General features: G+C 38.6%; 1 protein-coding gene across 6 annotated transcripts in view; it reads left to right on the top strand.

Moving 5' to 3' along the window:
• ELOVL6 (ELOVL fatty acid elongase 6) overlaps window positions 1–16,039 on the top strand; it is a 139,825-nt gene that overhangs the window by 37,687 nt on the left and 86,099 nt on the right. Inside the window, exon 2 of one of the 6 annotated variants that reach the window (XM_027599479.2) lies at window positions 10,589–10,650. The exons of the other annotated variants lie outside the window; for them this stretch is intronic. The gene's annotated coding sequence lies outside the window, so the exon portion shown is untranslated. The remainder of the gene's footprint in view (window positions 1–10,588; window positions 10,651–16,039) is intronic. 6 annotated transcript variants of the gene reach the window in all.

Below are 16,039 nucleotides of genomic sequence, written 5' to 3'. Positions count from 1 at the left end.
CAAAAGAAAACTGTTTCTTACTATAGTGCGATCCACCAGTATTAAACTTTAAAAATATATTGGGGGTAAAAGAAGATAGCAGGAGGGGAAGAATAAATAAATAAAATAAAATAAAAATAAAAATATTTTGGGGGCATGTGGGAGTGCCAAGAGCCAAATCAATAGGAGTCAACTATTTAGACTCAAATACTCCTCATATGAACATTCATTTTACTGTTAGCTAAATCTCCCTTTTCTAGTTTTAAGATTTTTTTTTAAAGTAATTTCCACACCCAGCATGGGGCTTGAACTCACAACCCTGATACCAAGAGTCGCATATGCTCTACTGACTGAGCCCACCAGGCGCCCCTGGATAAGTCTCTGTTTCACCACTAGGATTTCCATACAGTTTAGAATTTAAAGATGTTCATATTTTCAGGTAGTGACTTTCTTGTTGACTGCTACAACTTCTCTAATAAGATTAATATTCGTTAGCTGATTACTAAATGCATTCTGCGCAATCCACTAAGTGAATCATCACAATACTCCTAGGTGAACAACTCGTATTTTCTCCTTTTTACTGATGAGGAAACCGAAAAAGGAAGACATAAGTAGCCGAGTGGGGAGGAGAGGGAGAAGCAGACTCTCCGCTGAGCAGGAAGCCCAGTGTGGAGCTCGATCCCAAGACCCCAGGATCGTGACCTGAGCTGAAGGCAAACGCTTAACTGACCGAGCCACCCAGGCGCCCCATGATGTGCTTGTTTTATTTATTTATGTATTTATTTATTTATTTATTTATTTATTTTTTAACCCTTTTTTAAAATTAACATATGCATTATTTGTTTCAGGGGTACAGGTCTGTGATTCATGAGTCTTACACGATACGCAGTGCTCACCATAGCACATACCCTCCCCAGTGTTCATCACCAAGCCACCCCATGCCTCCCACCCCCCTCCACTCCAGCAACCCTCAGTTTGTTTCCTGAGACTAAGAGTCTCTTATGGTTTGTCTCCCTCTCTGGTTTCATCTTGTTTCATTTTTTTCCTCTCTTCCCTTATGATCCTCGGCTTTCTTTCTCAAATTCCACATATCAGTCAGATCATATGATACTTGTTGTTCTCTGATTGACTTATTTCGCTTAGCGTAATACCCTCTAGTTCTACCCATGTCATTGCAAATGGCAAAGTTTCATTTTTGATGGCTGCATAGTATTCTGTTATACACACACACACACACACACACACACACACACACACACACACACACACACACACACACACACCCCACATCTTCTTTATCCATTCATCTGTTGATGGACATCTGGCTCCTTCCATAGTTTGGCTGTTGTGGACATTGCTGCTATAAACATTGCAGTACATGTGCCCCTTCGGATTATTACATTTGTACCTTTGGAGTAAATACCCAGTAGGGCAATTGCTGGGTTGTAGGGTAGCTCTATTTTCAACTTTTTGAGGAACCTCCATACTGTTATCCACAGTGACTGCACCAGCTTGCATTGCCATGAACAGCATAAGAGGGTTCCCCTTTCTCCGCATCCTCACCAACATCTGTCATTTCCTGATTTGTTAATTTTAACCATTCTGACTGGTGTGAGGTGGTATCTCTTTGTGGTTTTGATTTGGATTTCCCTGATGCCGAGTGATGTTGAGCACTTTTTCATGTGTCTGTTGGTCACTTGGATGTCCTCTTTGCAGAAACACCTATTCATGTCTTCTGGCCATTTCTTGATTGGATTATTTGTTCCTTGGGTCTTGAGTTTGTTAAGTTCTCTATAGATTTTGGATACTAGCCCTTTATCTGATATTTCATTTGCAAATACCATCTCCCATTCTGTCAGTTGTCTCTTGGTTTTGTTGACTGTTTCCTTTGCTGTGCAAAAGCTTTTTATCTTGATGAAGTCGCAATAGTTCATTTTTGCACTTGCTTCCCTTGTCTTTGGCGATGTTTATAGGAAGAAGTTGCTGTGGCTGAGGTCGAAGAGGTTGCTGCCTGTGTTCTCCTCAAGGATTTTGATGGGTTCCTGACTCACATTGAGGTCTTTCATTCATTTTGAGTCTATTTTTGTGTGTGCTGTAAGGAAATGGTCCAGTTGAATTCTTCTGCATGTGGCTGTCCAATTTTCCCAACACCATTTGTTGAAGAGACTGTCTTTTTTCCATTGGATATTCTTTCCTGCTTTGTCAAAGATCAGTTGACCCTAGAGTTGAGGGTCCATTTCTGAGTTCTCTATTCTGTTCCACTGATCTATGTATCTGTTTTTGTGCCAGTACCATACTGTCTTGATGATTACAGCTTTGTAATAGCACTGGAAGTCTGGAATTGTGATGCCACCAACTTTGCTTTTCTTTTTCAACATTCCTCTGGCTATTTGGGGTCTTTTCTGGTTCCATACAAATTTTAGGATTATTTGTTCCATTTCTTTGAAAAAAGTTGATGGTACTTTGATAGGGATTGCATTAAATGTGTAGATTGCTCTAGGTAGCATTGACATCTTCACAATATTTGTTCTTCCAATGCATGAGCATGGAACGTTTTTCCATTTCTTTCTGTCTTCCTCAAATTTTTTCATGACTATTTTATAGTTTTCTGAGTCCAGATTCTTTGCCTCTTTGGTTAGATTTATTCCTAGGTATCTTATGGTTTTGGGTGCAATTGTAAATGGGATCGACTCCTTAATTTCTCTTTCTTCTGTCTTGTTGTTGGTATATAGAAATGCCACTGATTTCTGTGCATTGATTTTATATCCTGCCACTTTACTGAATTCCTGTATGAGTTCTAGCAGTTTTAGGGTGGAGTCTTTTGGGTTTTCCACATAAAGTATCATATCATCTGCAAAGAGTGTGACTTTGACTTCTTTGCCGATTCGGATGCCTTTTATTGCTCTTTGTTGTCTGACTGCTGTGGCTAGGACTTCTAGTACCATGTTGAATAGCAGTGGTGATAGTGGACATCCCTGCCATGTTCCTGACCTTAGGGAGAAAGCTCTCAGTTTTTCCCCATTGAGAATGATATTCACTATGGGTTTTTCATACATGGCTTTTATGATATTGAGGTATGTACCCTCTATCCCTATACTCTGAAGAGTTTTGATCAAGAAAAGATGGTGTACTTTGTCAAATGCTTTTTCTGCATCTATTGAGAGGATCATATGATTCTTGTTCTTTCTTTTATTAGTGTACTGTATCACATGGATTGATTTGTGGATGTTGAACCAACCTTGCAGCCCAGGGATAAATCCCACCTGGTCATGGTGAATAATCCTTTTAATGTACTGTTGGATCCTATTGGCTAGTATTTTGGTGAGAATTTTTGCATCCATGTTCATCAAGGATATTGGTCTGTAATTCTTCTTTTTGATGGGGTCTTTGTCTGATTTTGGGATCAAGGTAATGCTGGCCTCATAAAATGAGCTTGGAAGTCTTCCTTCCATTTGTATTTTTTGGAACAGTTTCAGAAGAATAGGTATTAATTCTTCTTTAAATGTTTGGTAGAATTCCCCTGGGAACCCATCTGGCCCTGGGCTCTTGTTTGTTGGGAGATTTTTGATGACTGCATCAATTTCCTTAGTGATTATAGGTCTGTTGAGGTTTTCTATTTCTTCCTGGTTCAGTTTTGGTTGTTTATACATCTCTAGGAATGCATCCATTTTTTCCAGATTATCTACTTTGCTGGCATTTGTTGCTCATAATATGTTCTTATAATTGTTTGTATTTCTTTGGTGTTGAGTGTGATCTCTCCTCTTTCATTCATGATTTTGTTGATTTGGGTCATTTCTCTTTTCTGTTTGATGAGTCTGGCCAGGAGTTTATCAATCTTATCCTTTCAAAGCACCAGCTTCTAGTTTCGTTGATCTGTTCTACTGTTCTTTTGGTTTCTATTTCATTGATTTCTGCTCTGATCTTTATTATTTCTCTTCTCCTGCTGGGTTTAGGCTTTATTTGCTGTTCTTTCTCCGGCTCCTTTAGGTGTAGGGTTAGGTTGTGTATTTGAGACCTTTCTTGTTTCTTGAGAAAGGCTTGTATTGCTATATAATCTCCTCATAGGACTACCTTTGCTGCATCCCAAAGATTTTGAATAGTTGTGTTTTCATTTTCATTTGTTTCCATGAATTTTTTAAATTCTTCTTTAATTTCCTCGTTGACCCCTTCATTCTTTAGTAGGATGCTCTTTAGCCTCCATGTATTTGAGTTCTTTCCGACTTTCCTCTTGTGATTGAGTTCCCATTTCAAAGCATTGTGGTCTGAAAATATGCAGGGAATGATCCCAATCTTTTGGTACCCGTTGAGACCTGATTTGTGACCTAGGATGTGATCTATTCTGGAGAATGTTCCCTGGGCACTAGAGAAGAATGTGTATTCTGTTGCTTTGGGATGGAATGCTCTGAATATATCTGTGAAGTCCATTTGGTCCAGTGTGTGATTTAAAGTCTTTATTTCCTTGTTGATCTTTTGCTTAGATGATCTGTCCATTTCAGTGAGGGGGGTGTTAAAGTCCCCTACTATTATTGTATTGTTGTCAATGTGTTTCTTTGCTTTTGTTATTAATTGCCTTATATAATTAGATGCTTCCATGTTAGGGGCATGATATTTACAATTGTTAGATCTTCTTGTTGGATAGACACTTTAAGTAGGATATAGTGTCCTTCCTCATCTCTTATTACAGTCTTTGGTTTAAAATCTAATATGTCTGATATAAGGATTGCCACACCAGCTTTCATCTGATGTCCATTACTGTGGTAAATGGTTTTCCATCCCCTCACTTTAAATCTGCAGGTGTTTGGGGCTCTAAAGTGAGTCTCTTGCAGACAGCACGTTGTTGGGTCTTGCTTTCTTATCCAATTTGATGTTCGGTGTTTTTGATTGGGACATTTAGTCCATTTACTTTCAGGGTAACTATTAAAAGATATGAATTTAGTGCCATTGTATATTGTCTGTGTTCCTTTTCGGTCTATGTTACTTTTGGGCTCTCTCTTGGCTTAAAGGACCCCTTCCAATAGCTCTTGTAGGCCTGATTTGGTGATTGCAAATTCTTTTAGTTTCTGTTTGTCCTGGAAGCTTTTTATCTCTCCTATTTTCAATGACAGCCTAGCTGCATATAGTATTCTTGGCTGCATATTTTTCTCATTTAGTGCTCTGAATATATCATGCCAGTCCTTTCTGGCCTGCCAGGTCTCTGGGGGTCTGCTGCCAATCTCATGTTTTTACTGTTGTAGGTTACAGACCTCTTGTCCCAGGCAGCTTTCAGGCTTTTCTTTTTCTCTGATACTTGTAAGTTTTACTATTAGATGTTGGGGTGTTGACCTATTTTTATTGATTTTGAGGGGGATTGTCTGTGCCTCCTGAATTTGATGCCTGTTTCTTTCCCCAAATTAGGGAAGTTCTCTGCTATAATTTGCTCCAATATACCTTCTGCCCCCCTCTCACTATCTTCTTCTGGGTCCCAGTTATTTTAATATTGTGTTGCTTTATGGTATCATTTATGTCTCAAATTCTCCCCTCGTGATCTAGTATTTGTTTATCGCCCTTTTTCTCAGCTTCTTTATTCTCCGTCATTTGGTCTTCTATATCACTAATCGCCCTCATTTATCCTAGCAGTTAGATCCTCCATTTTTGTTCGCACCTCATTAATAGCCTTTTTGATTTCTACTTGCTTAGATTCTATTTCTCCAGAAAGGGATTTTCTAGTGTCTTCTGTGCTTTTTTCAAGCCCATCTTTATAATCATTATTCTGAACTCTAGTTCCGACATCTTACTAATGTCCATATTGATTAGGTCCTTGGCCATCGGTACTGACTCTTTTCTTTCTTTCTTTCTTTTTTTTTTTTGAGGTGAGTTTTTCCATTTTGTCATTTTGTGCAGGGCAGAATAGATAAATGAGAGAACAAAATGCTAAAAGGGTAACAATGACCCCAGAGAAACAAATCAGAAGAGACCCAAAACCGGGGGGAAAAGAAATGGGTAAAAAAAAAAAAAATGATCAGGCTGGTGAATAGAACAGAGCCATACACTAGATCTTGGGTATATTTTGGTCTGTTAGAAGAAACTAGCTCCCAAAATTTTAAAGAAAGAAAAACTTAATATATACAAAAATAAGATTAAATACAATGAAGGGATGGAATATGACACTAAAAATGAAAATTAAAATAGATTTTTTAAAAGGAATTGATAAGATAAGAAGTTCATTGTAAAAGGAAAGATGAAGAATTCAAAAAATAAAGACAATTTAAAAAAGTTGAAAGACTGAAGAATCCTGGGGAAAAAGCCATGAATTCTACGTGCAGTATTCCCCTAGCGCTGGAGTTCTGCCGTTCTCCTTGATGGGTAAACTTGGTCTTGGTGGGCAGTTCTTGCTGATCTTCTGGGGGAGGGGCCTGTTGCCATGGTTCCCAAATGTCTTTTCCAGAGGTGGAATTGCCCCGCCCTTGCCAGGTCCAGCTAAGTAATCTGTTCGGGTTTGCTCTCAGGAGCTTTTGTTCCCTGAAAGCTTTCCATACAGCTTTGGAGGACCAGAGTGAAAATGGTGGCCTCCCAATCTCCGCCCCTAAGGAGCCGAGAACTCGGGGCCCCACTCCTCAGTGCACCCCCAGAGAAAAGCAGTCGATCACTCCCGTCTCCCTGTCTCTGGCCACACTCCGTGCTCACCTGGCCTGTGACTGAGTGTTTCTATCTCTGGCACACGACCCCATGTGGAGTCTCCAAACCCAACAGATCCCTGTGGTGCGCTCCTGCGCCGCTCCTCCTGGGGGAGGAAGGGGAGTCTCCCCGGATCTGCCGCTTACTGGGTCCCTGATGGAAGAGCAGTGGTCTAACTGTGCCAGGGATCATGGTTTATGGCAACCCCAAGCTGAGTGAGAGTCCACTCCTTGGCTCTGTCTCTGCAGCCAGCTTCTCTGCTCTGATACCTGGGAGCTCTGCCACACTCAGGCACCCCCATCTTTCTGTGACCCCGAGCATCCTGAGACCACACTGTCCCAGCGAGGGTTCCATCCCCCGCTTAGCCACTGGAGCGACGTCCCTCAGCGGAGCAGACTTTTAAAAGTTCCAATTTTGTGCTCTGCTGCTCAATCACTTGCTGGTAGCAGCTGTTGGAGGCTCTCTCTCCCATGGTCTATCTTCCTGAATATCGCCTTGAATTCACTTCTCTGTACATCCTACCTTCTAGAAAGTGGTCGCTTTCCTGTTAAGAGAATTGCTGCTATTCTTTTCTCCATTCTCCAGTTGAGTTTGTAGGTGTTCAGAATGGCTTGATAGCTATCTAGCTGAATTCCTGGGGCCACAGAAAATTGAAGTCTCCTACTCCTCCGCCATCTTGGACCTCTGATGTGCTTGTTTTAAAGATAAAATAAAAACTCAACTAGGGGGCGCCTGGGTGGCTCAGTTGGTTAAGCGACTGCCTTCAGCTCAGGTCATGATCCTGGAGTCCCGGGATCGAGTCCCGCATCGGGCTCCCTGCTCAGTGGGGAGTCTGCTTCTCCCTCTGACCCAACCCCCTCTCATGCTCTCTGTCTCTCATTCTCTCTCTCAAATAAATAAAATCTTAAAAAAAAAAAAAAAAACTCAACTAGGAATTTGATTAGGAAAGCATTAAGCTCTCAAACCTATAAGATTTAGTCTTTGAAACAATAAATTCGTTTATCCATTTGGGGGTGCTTAAAACATACTCTATGTAGGTCTTTTCTAAGTGGAAATTTTTCTATGTAGGCAGGTAAGTATCAGTGTTGGGAAGACTCTTTAACAGAAAAATAGCACAAAGTCATCCAGATAGAATTCATATATTCATATTTGTTTTATTCCAAAATTTTTTTCCATTTCTAATAATTGTCTATTTCTTTCACATCCTCATCATCCTAATTTATGATCATCTCGAGGTAGATAGACTGATTCTCCCCTTCTCTAGAACCTAATTGGAAACCCTTATTATGGTAAACCACTCAGTTTGAGAATGGTCTTGGTGGCATTCTTCCATCAGTATGCTGAGCAGGGGGCCACTGGCCAGGATTCCTTCTGTCTGGATATCTGGTATATTTGGGTTTCTCACCTTGTGGAATGAGGGTTGGGAATATGCGGCTGGAAAACAATCTTGCCTTAGTCCCAGGAGGCTGGCTGGGTTTTTGTTTTTCCTCTTTATTCCTGCCAGTTCTATGAGCTCTCTCTTCATCGTAATCACCTCTCTCTTATCTCTTCTCTATACAGTTGACCTTTGAACAACACAGGTTTGAACTGTGTCAGTATACTTACGTACAGATTTTTTTCCATTATTAAAAGTACAGTACTATAAATGTATTTTTCCTCCCTTATGATTTTCTTAATCTTTTCTCTAGCTTACATTATTGTAAGAATACAGCATATAATTACATATAACATACAAAATATGTGTTAATTGTTTATGTTATCAGTAAGGCTTCTGTTCAATTGTAGGCTATTGGTTGTTAAATTTGGGGGGAGTCAAAAGTTAATACATGAATTTTCAACTGCAACAGGAAGTTGGCATCTCTAACCCCCACATTGTTCAACTATACATCTGCCTGGTGTACTGCCCCAGCCGGGCCATTTCTCTCTACCTTGAACCTCCCTGAATTCCAACTCTACCTGGCATGGACCCTCTTGCATTGCCACATGCTGGACACCAGCCTTCTCAGATGAGGATTTTAATGCACTTCTGGGAGCTGATGCAGAAAACGAGAGTATAAGTCAGATCAAAAGGAGAGAGGTGACTGCCTGATGACAAGACAAGAGAGAAAGATTTCAACAGTTGATGGATTCTGGCATCTAAAATTAGGCTTTTTGAAGTGCTCAAATTTCCATCTTTAATAATGTATTTCTTGGCAGACATTCTCTTTGTAGTGATTACAGTTGTTCCATTTGGAATTAGTTCAATTTTCAAAGCAAAGAGGCTCTGTTTAAAGAGTTAGCTACAAATTGTATTTTTATTGGCAATGGTCACTCCTGTGCAACACCCAAGCAGGAAGACACTAACTGCATCTGTCCCAGCTCATTATAATTAGGATCCTTTCTGCATATTGGGGACCAGAGTAAGGTTGGAAAGAGGAGGGCCACCACTGACTATTGAGGAAGGACCTCATGAGTCTTCTATATTCTCTGGGGCTCATCACTTCACTGATGGTTGGTTATTCCAGTTCTATTAGGGGAAAAGGGGGCATTTTGATAAAATGTTAATGTTCATCATCAAAAACTTGGAAATAGACATAAGCAAATATGTCTTTAATGCTAGCATAGTATTACATTATATGAATATACTGTAGGTATCGTACCAAGGTTATTGACTTACAGTGAAAGACACCTTTTGCAGTATCTAAAATATTCATAACTACTCCCTGTGCCTCTCCATTTCTTATAAGAGTACCTACATAAGGATTAAGGATTGGGGTGGAATCAAAATGCAGGAAGCTATCTAATTTTCATGTGTAACAGAAACTGACAGACTGTATTAATACATAGTGGGTCATGGAGGATGTCTCTGTGACAGATTTCAGTATTTTTGCTTTGAAATTGGTATGTCAGTTCCCTGACTTACTGTTTCTCAAGACCAATCTCATGTTGTGAAAGTGACTAGTTTTGTTCCTCTTGTTATTGTTTTTTTGATAGAAAACTAAACATTTTAATGTAGTGTTGCTCAAATTTTAATATGTATCCAAGTCCTCTAGGGAATCCTGATAAATGTGGACTCTTTTGCAGGAAATCAGTATATAAAAATATAGATTCTTAGATGATGCTAATGATGCTGATTGCTACTACCTTTTGAGTAGCAAAGCTCTAGGCATCCTAAGGAATGGCTCACATTTCTTATAATGGGTCATTTCTATAACCTATCTCTTTTCTTCTGAATTGGTAGGCATTTACTCTATAAATGCAAAACACGGAATCAGAGCATGAAATTTTTACCTTATCTATAGATTCAGGAGTGCCATTAAAGAATAATTGAACTAATGAGCACTTGGGAGACATGTAGTATATATTGTATATTATATGTAGAGAAAACTATCAATAGAAAAATTAGGTATATTTATCGACTATCTATAGAACAATATTTATTGTAAAGACAAATGAAAACCAGCACTGCAGTCTAGTTCATGTGAAAATCTCACTGCCATTTATGTGAGCTGACGTCGATAAGATATACCACATCTAGCAATGTCCAATGAGGTTGTTTGTTTTGTTTTTTAATGATGTGTCCTCACCAAATCCTGGAATCAGGAGTTTGATGTCCCTTACACAATATTGTGGTCCAGCCTACAAGAACTACCCACTTGATAGGCAGATGGTACAGAGGTTATCAGCTTTTAATTGGTAGACTTGAGGGTCTATGGAATTTGACAAAGGGACAAGTCATTTTGTGTATGCTGAGGGGTGGAGGGGTGTCTGATGGATAACGGGCAAGCCATTACAATATGTCTTAGAAGATTTAACATTGGTATAATAACTTCTTCAAAATGCAAAACCACAATTTAAGATGTATGTCGTAGGATTGATAACTGGAAAAACTGGCAACACAGCCAATAAAGATCCCAGCCAAGTGGTATGAGCAGGAATTAACTAAAGTCAGTAATTATTTTGTTTACCTTTTCAGTATGAATGAGGAAATGCCATGATCTAACCGAGGGAGGAAGGAGCAAGTTGATTATCAAGAGAGTAAGAGTTCATTCTTACTGTTGAAGATTTGAACTTCCTGGTAGTTACATTAATTCATTTAACTAGTTGTCCAGAAATTCTTTAGGAAGACTAAAGAGTAGACAGATTACATCAAATGACAGTGATCCCACAGTTTAGACATGTATAGGTGGGAATGTAAGCAATGTTCATAAATGCTAGTTAGAATGGGAGCAAGATTAACCCTGTTAAATCCTGTTAAACAGGTAAGGCAAATTCTTGTAACCCAGGACATTACTAAAAGCTAGCAACGGGCAAGATGTCCATGATGAAGTTCCTTTGACTGCAGAGATCCCAGAAACAAATGACACTTGAATGACATTTGGCCAAACTGTAGCTGAAGGATGGCTAGCAATCAGACATAAGACCCCTCACCCTGTGGCTCCATGCGTTTTCAAGTTTCACTTCCTGAGAGGAATGGAATGCTAGTCACATGCTTCTAGATTGTCAGAAGTTATTCTCACAGCCTGAGTAACCAGTAGAATTTACTAAGTAATCTGCATGACAGAAGACCACATTAAAAATAGTAATAAACAAAAAAGAAAAAATATATATACTTTTTGCCTGGAGTAAAAATTAGGAATGCAATAAATACTTTCAAAATATATAACTGGGACAGCCAGCCAAAACCCAAGTTTACCGATCAATGAGAATGGCAGAACTCAAGCACTAGGGGAATATAGCACATAGAATTCATGGTTTTTTTCCCCATGATTCTTTAGTCTTTCAAAGTTAATTTTTTTAACTTTCTTTTTTTCTTTTTCTATATTTTTTGAATTTTTATTTCTCCCTTTTTCAATGAACATCTTATCAATCCCTTTTTAAAAAATCTTTTTTATTTTTCATTTTTAGAGTCATATTCTATCCCTTCATTGTAGTTAACCTTATTTTTGGTATATATGTATAAGTTGTTCACTCTTTAAAATTTTGGGATACAGTTTCTTCTAACAGACCAAAATATACCCTAAATCTCTAGTGTATGACTTTGTTCTAGTCTCCTGCCTGATCACATTCTCTCCCTTTTTTTTTTGAATTTCTCTTCTTTCTTTATTCAACCACCTTCTTATCTTATCAATTCCTTTTATAAAATCTTTTACAATTTTCATCTTTACATTCATATTTCATCCCTTCATCATATTTACCCATATTTTTGTACATATATAAGTTTTTCTTTCTTTAAAATTTTGAGAGGCAGTTTTCTTCTAACAGACCAAAATATGCCCAAAATCTAGTGTGTGGCACTGATCTATTCGCCAGCCTGATCATATTTGATCATATTCTTCTTTTTTCTTTTTCTTTTTCTTTTTCTTTTTTCTTTCTTTTCGTTTCTTTTCCCCTGGTTTCAGGTCTCTTCTGATTTGTTTAGTGTATATTTTTCTGGGGTCATTGTTATCCTGTTAGCATTTTGTTCTCTCATTCATCTATTCTCCTCTGGACAAAATGACAAGATGGAAAAACTCACCTCAAAAAAAAAGAACAAGAGGCAGTACCGACTGCCAGGGACGTAATCAATACGGACATTAGTAAGACGTCAGAACTAGAGTTCAGAATGATGATTATAAAGATACTAGCTGGACTTGATAAAAGCATGGAAGAAACTAGAGAAACCCTTTCTGGAGAAATAAAAAAAACTAAAATCTAACCAAGTCGAAATCAAAAAGTCTATTAATGAGGTGCAATCAAAAATGGAGGCTCTAACTGCTAGGATACATGAGGTAGAAGAGAGAATTAGTGATATAGAAAACGAAATGATGGAAAATAAAGAAGCTGAGAAAAAGAGAGATAAACAACTACTGGATCACGAAGGCAGAATTCGAGAGATAAGTGATACCATAAGACGAAACAATATGAGAATAATTGGGATTCCAGAAGAAGAAGAAAGGGGGGGGCAGAAGGTATATTGGGGCAAATTATAGCAGAGAACTTCCCTAATTTGGGGAAGGAAACAGGCATCAAAATCCAGGAGACACACAGAACCCCCCTCAAATTCAATAAAAATAGGTCAACACCCTGACATCTAATGGTAAAACATACAAGTCTCAGAGACAAAGAGAAAATCCTTAAAGCAGCTCAGGGCAAGAGGTCTGTAACCTACAATGGTAGAAACGTGAGATTGACAACAGACCTATCCACAGAGACCTGGCAGGCCAGAAAGGACTGGCATGATATCTTCAGAGCACTAAATGAGAAAAATATGCAGCCAAGAATACTATATGCAGCTAGGCTGTCATTGAAAATAGCAGGAGAGATAAAAAGCTTCCAGGACAAACAGAAACTAAAAGAATTTGCAAACGCAAAACCAGCCCTACAAGAAATATTGAAATGGGTCCTCTAAGCAAAGAGAGAGCCTAAAAGTAACATAGACCAGAAAGGAACAGAGCCAATATACACTAACAGTCACCTTACATGCAATACAATGGCACTAAATTAATATCTTTCAATAGTTACCCTGAAAGTAAATGGGCTAAATGCCCCAATCAAAAGACACAAGCTATCAGATTGGATAAAATAACAAGACCCATCGATATGCTGTCTGCAAGAGACTCATTTTAGATGCAAAGACACCTTCAGACTGAAAGGGGGTGGAAGACCATTTACCATACTAATGGACATCAAAAGAAAGATGGTGTGGCAATCCTTATATCAGACATGTTAGATTTTAAACCAAAGACTGTAATAAGAGATGAGGAAGGACACTATATCCTACTTAAAGTGTCTATCCAACAAGAAGATCTAACAATTGTAAATATCATGCCCCTAACATGGAAGCATCTAATTATATAAGGCAATTAATAACAAAAGCAAAGAAACACATTGACAACAATACAATAATAGTAGGGGACTTTGACACCCCCTCACTGAAATGGACAGATCATCTAAGCAAAAGATCAACAAGGAAATAAAGACTTTAAATCACACACTGGACCAAATGGACTTCACAGATATATTCAGAGCATTCCATCCCAAAGCAACAGAATACACATTCTTCTCTAGTGCCCAGGGAACATTCTCCAGAATAGATCACATCCTAGGTCACAAATCAGGTCTCAACTGGTACTAAAAGATTGGGATCATTCCCTGCATATTTTCAGACCACAATGCTTTGAAACGGGAACTCAATCACAAGAGGAAAGTCGGAAAGAACTCAAATACATGGAGGCTAAAGAGCATCCTACTAAAGAATGAAGGGGTCAACCAGGAAATTAAAGAAGAATTTAAAAAATTCATGGAAACAAATGAAAATGAAAACACAACTGTTCAAAATCTTTGGGATGCAGCAAAGGCAGTCCTAAGAGGAATGTTTATAGCAATACACTCCTTTCTCAAGAAACAAGAAAGGTCTCAAACACATAACCTAACCGTACACCTAAAGGAGCCAGAGAAAGAACAGCAAATAAAGCCTAAGCCCAGCAGGAGAAGAGAAATAATAAAGATAAGAGCAGAAATCAATGAAATAGAAACCAAAAGAACAGTAGAACAGATCAATGAAACTAGGAGCTGGTTCTTTGAAAGAATTATTAACAAGATTGATAAACCCCTGGCCAGACTTATCAAAAAGAGAAGAGAAATGACCCAAGTAATTAAAATCATGAATGAAAGAGGAGAGATCACAACCAACACCAAAGAAATACAAACAGTTATAAGAACATATTATGAGTAACTATATGCCAGAAAATTAGACAATCTGGAAGAAATGGATGCATTCCTAGAGATATATAAACTACCAAAACTGAACCACGAAGAAATAGAAAACCTGAACGACCTATAACCACTAAGGAAATTGATGCAGTCATCAAAAATCTCCCAACAAACAAGAGCCCAGGGCCAGATGGGTTCCCAGGGGAATTCTAACAAACATTTAAAGAAGAATTAATACCTATTCTTCTGAAACTGTTCCAAAAAATACAAATGGAAGGAAGACTTCCAAACTCATTTTATGAGGCCACCATTACCTTGATCCCAAAACCAGACAAAGACCCCGTCAAAAAGGAGAATTACAGACCAATATCCTTGATGAACATGGATGCAAAAATTCTCACCAAATACTAGCCAATAGGATCCAACAGTACATTAAAAGGATTATTCATCACGACCAAGTGCAATTTATTCCTGGGCTGCAAGGTTGGTTCAACATCTGCAAATCAATCAATGTGATACAATACATTAATAAAAGAAAGAACAAGAATCATATGATCCTCTCAATAGATGCAGAAAAAGCATTTGACAAAGTACAGCATCTTTTCTTGTCAAAACTCTTCAGAGTATAGGGATAGAGGGTACATACCTCAATATCATAAAAGCCATGTATGAAAAACCCATAGTGAATATCATTCTCAATGGGGAAAAACTGAGAGCTTTCTCCTTAAGGTCAGGAACATGGCAGGGATGTCCACTATCACCACTGCTATTCAACATGGTACTAGAAGTCCTAGCCACAGCAATCAGACAACAAAGAGTAATAAAAGGCATCCGAATTGGCAAAGAGGTCAAAGTCACACTCTTTGCAGATGATATGATACTTTATGTGGAAAACCCAAAAGACTTCACCCCAAAACTGCTAGAACTCTACAGGAATTCAGTAAAGTGGCAGGATATAACATCAATGTACAGAAATCAGTGGCATTTCTATACACCAATAACAAGACAGAAAAAAGAGAAATTAAGGAGTCAAACTCATTTACAATTGCACCCAAAACCATAGGATACCTAGGAATATACCTAAGCAAAGAGGCAAAGAATCTGTACTGAGAAAACTATAAAATACTCATGAAAGAAATTGAGGAAGACACAAAGAAATGGAAAAACGTTCCATGCTCATGGATTGTAAGAACAAATATTGTGAAAATGTCAATGCTACCTAGAGCAATCTACACATTTAATACAATCCCTATCAAAATACCATCAACTTTTCTCAAAGAAATGGAACAAATATTTGTATGGAACCAGAAAAGACCCCGAATAGCCAGAGGAATGTTGAAAAAGAAAAGCAAAGCTGGTGGCATCACAATTCCAGACTTCAAGCTCTATTACAGAGCTGTCATCATCAAGACAGTATGGTACTGGGGCGCCTGGGTGGCTCAGATGGTTAAGCATCTGCCTTCGGCTCAGGTCATGATCCCAGGGTCCTGGGATCGAGTCCCGCATTGGGCTCTCTGCTCTTTGGGAGCCTGCTTCTCCCTCTGCCTCTCTCTCTCTCTCTCTCTCTCTCTCTCTCTCTCTCTGTCTCTCGTGAATAAATAAATAAAAAATCTTAAAAAAAAAAAGACAGTATGGTACTATCACAAAAACAGACACATAGATCAATGGAACAGAATAGAGAGCCCAGAAATGGACCCTCAACTAATCCTTGACAAAGCAGGAAAGAATATCC

This window comes from Zalophus californianus, chromosome 2 (assembly GCF_009762305.2).
Source record: "Zalophus californianus isolate mZalCal1 chromosome 2, mZalCal1.pri.v2, whole genome shotgun sequence".
In the NCBI taxonomy this organism is placed as follows: Eukaryota; Metazoa; Chordata; class Mammalia; order Carnivora; family Otariidae; genus Zalophus; species Zalophus californianus.
Note: the sequence above shows the minus strand (reverse complement) of the source record. Positions and strands in the feature narration are given on the sequence as shown.